This window comes from Lichenostomus cassidix, chromosome 8 (assembly GCF_008360975.1).
Source record: "Lichenostomus cassidix isolate B80296 chromosome 8, HeHo_3.0, whole genome shotgun sequence".
Classification (NCBI taxonomy): Eukaryota; Metazoa; Chordata; class Aves; order Passeriformes; family Meliphagidae; genus Lichenostomus; species Lichenostomus cassidix.
In genome coordinates this window covers 3894721-3900720 of record NC_139489.1, presented here as the reverse complement: position 1 = coordinate 3900720, position 6000 = coordinate 3894721, and positions in this window count along the sequence as shown.

Below are 6000 nucleotides of genomic sequence, written 5' to 3'. Positions count from 1 at the left end.
ACTCCCCAGACACATTTTCTTGATCCACGTTCAAAATCTGAGTGAGTGAGATTTTATATTTGTCCAGACTTCTTTCCTTGCCTTGCTGGCTGCCACATGGCTGGAATACAGATGCACAAAATATCTGGGAATATCCTGATGAGCCTGTGGCCACAGTGTGAGCCCCTTCCTCCTGGAAGGTGATCCCTCTGTCACTGACTGTGGACATCCAAAGTTATTCAGACTGCTCTCTCAAAAGTATATTCAGGGGGTTAGGGGGAGGGGGGGAAACTTATGCTGTCAGAAATGGATTTTTAGTTGGATTTTTAATCAACCATCTTGCTAAAGATACTGTGGTTTCCTGCATCTCCTACCAAAACTCATTCCCATGATGGAACCTAAAATGCTTTTCTTGAAATCTGTAAGATATTCCTGTGCATGGAATTGTCTCAATCTTTTTCCCCCAGTAGCTGATTTATTAATAATACTTAATCTCGACTGGACCAGTTCCTCAAGAACTCACCTCAGTGACTCCTGAAGGAAGGGAAAGCCTCTAAAAAATATCAGAGACAGAATTCCACAGCCATAACAGCGAGGGAAGCATCAAATCTAGGGACATAATCACATTGAGTTCCTGATGATCCTTGTAATGGGGGAGATTATTTAAAGTCATACATCTTCCCGATTTTTTTTTCAATTTAATAATATTTGAAAGAAGCCACTCAAGCCTCTCCAAGCAAGATTTCTGATGCAAGAACTCCCCACCGCAGACCAAAAATAGCAGAATTATGAGCGCTAAAAGTGTCTAGCAAGGCTTTTTATTTTAATTCATATTTGAGAAAGGTTTCTAGCAGCTGGAGAAAGTAAGAGCTGTATTCATAAAACCCTTGGCTATTTGCCACACAAATGGTGCTTTTATTGAGCAGGGGGCAGTGGGGGGGAGGGGGAATGTGCCTATTCCCCATCAGGAATGTGTTTCTCCGATTCATAAATCCTCCTCCTCTCCCCCAGCTGACTAAAGGAAACCTTTCTCAGTTTGCCACTGTGATGAGAGAGGGCGAGAGCGATTCCCTGAGAGTGCCAGGGCCAGGGAGAGGCATTTCAGTTAAAATGACATAGTTATTAAAAATACACACACAAACAGGACTGTGTGCTACAGCCCGGCTGAGGGACAACAGCAGGGACAAATCTGTCAAAGGTACAGCCAACTCATCATACTCACAGCCTGCCACCAAGTGTAATGCCCTGCCATAAATACAGACATTTTTCAGAACAGCTCGGAGAGTTTCCAGCCTATAATGCCCTCTCAGACACAGGTGGGGAGAAGGAATGAGTTACGAGGATGGGGAACTGAAACACAGACAGATTGAGGGCTAAATAAAAATAATTTAACATCTAGGTTTACTTAAAAAATGGTGATTGAAGGTGATATGTTGACAGAACTGGAAATGGGAACTAGAACTCCTGATTTCCCCCAGGTAAGGCTTTGTCCTGAACTGCAAGTACCACAAGGCACTGAAGATGCTCCTAAGATGCAGAGAAATATCAGCCCCACGGGTTGTTCTGGGCTTAGTGACTTCACAGCTCAGCCCTGTTAAAAGTGGAGCAGTTTGGGTTAATAAGAGAGGTCTAGCTTTTGGCAGATTCCCAGGTGGGGAGCTTAAAAGCAAAAGTAAAATAAAAGCCACTTAAACATTAAGGCTTGGCAGCAGCCAAGTGGAAGGTTTGGATGGGGATTTTTCAACTTCAGCTCAGCTCCATCTCTCCTACTTTGGGCACTTCAAGCCTTAACTGCATGTAACCCTTGACAGCTTGCTGAGCATCCCACAGGGGCTGAACCCAAATCCTGAGGTCCTGGCTGAGACATGAACCAGGCACTGGATGTGCAGGGACTGAGCTCTCAGCATCCCTCCACCTCGGGCAGGAACATCTGCACTCCACAGCTCCATCCAAATAACAGATTCTGACACTTCAATAAGCCTCACTTCAAGTATTTCTTCATTTCGTACCATCTGTGTGTGGTTTAATTTTAGCCCTATTCTTGTCCTGGCCATTGTGGACGTGGAGAACATGCTGTTCCTCCCTGTTTGCTGATATAGAAAATGCTTCAGACAGGGCAAGGAAAGAGCGGACTGAGGCTGCAAGGTCATGGATCTTTAAACAACATTTCAAATCAAGGTCAAAAAAGGCTGGATCTACTGTACAGGCAGCAGACCAAAGCCTAAACTCTTCCTCAGACTGTTCCTGGAATAGATGCTCAAGGGTGCAAAGTGAAGGGTGAGGATAAACTTCGAACTCCTCCTCACCAGAAAGTGCCTTCCCAGGGGATCTGGGATTATTTTACAGATTATGCCCTGAAAGAAAACATACTTGGCAAGCCACTGAAAAAAAAACCACCATAAGCAGCTCACACAGTTACTGCCTTCACCCTGCGACAAGTTGTCTTCCAGGATTTGCTGCTGAGGCTGCAGAGGTTCTGTAGAAGCTGTACTGCCCACAGCTTGTGAAGAAAAGGAGGGTAAGACTGCATGAAAACAAAAAAAACACACCCAGACCTTTCCATATAGCTCACCTCACACCCATCATATTTCTGGATGTGGCTTCATATTTGTGGATAAAGCCTAAAAGATTGATTCCATGATTGCACAAAATGGACTAGTGCATGGAGAATCCCAGAATTGGTAAGGTTGGAAAAAACCTCTAGGATCATGGAGTCCAACCATAACTATCTGCTTTAAAAACAACCCCCCAACCAAACCATCACGCTAATCACAGAGCATATTAAAAATAACAGGAATTCATTACTCTTGCATTCTAATGGGTTGAGGAATCCAGTTACTCATTTGTGCCCTTAAAATCTTACCCAGAAGTCTCATTCTAACGTAGGAGTAATCCTCTCAGAAATAATGTCCTTCCCTAGCTGCTGGTTAGAGTGTTGTGCACCCAGTGCTTGCAGAGGCAGGCAGTCTCTCCTCAGCAGCCTCCTCGTGAAATGAATGTTTATCATGTGCATGCTTAAAATGGTCTATTTTCAATGCAAGGAATACCACCCTCCTTCCCCACTCTCATTCAGAGTTTCCAGCACACAGTCCCACCAGAGCATCACATATTTCCACACAGATTTTCACCCAATACCAACAAGAGGTCATAATAGAGTTTGGACCCACACCCATTACGTTTTTGGAATAATACTGCTTGTTGTTCTTTTATTTTACAATCACAGGATTATATTTGAATAACTAATAATTTTAATAACACCCAGAAAAGTTAATTTCCAACACTGTAGCGCAAATGGTTCAACATCTGCTCTTGGCTGCTACATGGGGTTTGATAAATGACATCACTTACATAATATAAATGGGAATTGCTTGGTTACAAATCTCATGTGCATAAGCTGCCTCTGATGCATGCAGTTTCTCCAACATTCAAAAAAATCCCATTTCACATGTCACAGTTTACTCGCTGCTGCATTATCTCATTAACTATCTCCTCCCGAAACAGCCTGGGAATGCAAATCCTACAGAAAATCCACAGATTTAGGGCACTTACAAGGGTTGGATAGCATGCCCCAGAAGTTGAGCTTTTGTGTTCACAGATGCACAGCATCCTTGGCATTTTTTTGGTCACATTGGACTGGAAAAATACAGCACTCAAAAGTGGTGACAGGGGCAGGGTTCTGAGGTGGGAGGCTGGACACGACTTGAGACTTTCAGCTACAAACCCTTCTCTAGTTTCACGACAGTGACTAAAGCCAGGGTTGCAACAGCAGCACCCAGCTTTTCCTTGGTGCCCTCCCAGCCCTTCAGCATCCTGCTGCTTAGCCCTGCATTTCCAAAAAAATCCCCTTGAATATCAAGTGAAGTCATTTTAGTGCCCAAGACAGCAAAATGGGAGTATATGGCATAAACTCTGGGATCTACAAGGGACCTGTATTTCTGTCCAGGATTCCTGCATCCCACAAAATGGTGCAAAAAATTCAATGTTTTAGCACTCAGACCTAATTTGTCTGTAAATTCAGCCCTGGCAGCACACCAGGGAGAGTAAAGGGCCAGATATTCCATGGCAGCTTTCCCTGTGCCATCACACAGTTCCTTGTCCAAGGAGGGTGGATGTGCAGCCAGCTTGGATGAGGAGCTCCTGGCTGGCACTGGGGTGTAACAAGAGGCACAGGGAGCAAAGCAAGAGAGAACAAGCTCTGGCAGGATGTATTTAATAAGCCCAAACCCAGAAAAACCGACTGTGAACTCAGAGTACCTGAAAAAACAAGAGAGAACTGACCACAGAGGAACCATAGGCATGCGAGGATGCCCTCCCCTAAAAACAGACATATATCTTGCTGCTCAGACAAGGGATTTCTCAGTGAGTAGGGAAAAAGAAAATAGAAAAAGGAAAAATAAATAATTTAGAGATTGCAAACACCCGGCTTCCAGCTGGACTGATCAACACACAGTCTACATTTGATTTGTGTTTTAAATAAGCTGCAATGCTACTACACTAAACAGATCATTCAGAGATGAATGCAAGCAGGGAGAAGAGATTTCTACCCTGCTTCACAGTCAAATACCATTTTGTGTGATCTGCACCAAAAATAAAAACGCCACTTTGCCAGACACTGGAGTCTCCATCTCCTAGCAACACACCCCACCCAGCCTTTTCCTCGAGACCCTTCAGCTCCTGCCTGCCAGCACAGCTCCCTTCCCCCGTGTCTGCAAGTGAGCTTTCCATGATATAGATACACACACATATATGGATATTCTCAAAAGCCAGAGGGAAATTAAGTAAACATTCTCAAGCCTGAGCCATGGCTCTGCTTTCCAGGAGCATCCCAGTCTCTGCTCTCAGCGCTCACCAACAGTGGTGAGGGTGGAAGGCATTCACCCACCTGGTGACATCCCTGCTGCCAAGCAAAAGGCTTTCTCTGAGTCTCCCCTAAATTTTAAACCCCCAAAATACGTTCTGTAAATGAAAAACATGATTAATAATGATTTTATATTTCTGGTAGACAGCTTCTGTGTGTCAACAGGCAGTGGAAACACTAATAACCTCAGTTTGTGCTGAGATTTAGTGACCAGCTTTCAGGAAACAAGCAGGACAGCAAAACAGTGCATCTCCACACAGCAGCTCTTGTTAAACATATTAGTTTAACCATTAAACAAACACCACTCGAGTTCACACCTCTTTGTGTGGTGTTTGATTCAGGCAGAGCCAGGGCTTGCCAGGGCTGGAAGGGGAGATCAAACAAACCCCAGGTGCTTTTGTGAGCAAAGACACAGCAGAGCTGCCCAGAGCTTGCAGGGTAAAGGCTTTCATGGGCTGCAGCTGCCTGAAGAAGACAGAGCTTTCTCAGGAATTCCAACAGATTGTAGCATTGCTATCTTATCCAAACTTTACTATTTATAAATGCTGTTTCTCTTATGCCTTCGTGTACATCAATTGTTCTGGTTGAACAGAGATGGTTTCATTACACTACAAATGGTTTTGTGTTACAGCAACCTTCCTGTTCTACCCCCAGCTGGTTATTTTAGTTATTTATGTTATTGGATTTCTTGAATTAAGTTGCTGTTTCATTATTTATGATAGCACAGTCGCATAGGCTGGTCGTTATTTTATCAGGGACCTTGTGTTTCCATGCACTGTTCGAGCTTCCCAAACAGCTCTTTATTACCTTGGAGCACTGATTGTGTTTGTGACTGCCTTCTGCTACTTCAGGCAGCTGAATGAGAAACAAAGAGCTACAAATTAACACTGTTAAAATGTGGCAGGACCACTTTTCAGAAACGCTAGACGGCGATTTTAGTGTTCAACCATGCTTCTTGTTTGGGGTGAGCATCCATTCTTCTTTTTTTTATGTGAACTATTCATGTGGTCCAGACAAAGTTTATGTTCTACTTAGGACAGGAGGGAGAACATCCTGCTTTTGCCATTAAATCTTTTGGAGTTCTGGCTAAAACTGTCCATCGAGTGCACCTTTTCTCCCAGCCCAAGGCACAGCTGGGCCTCAGAGGGAGAATTTGGGGCTTT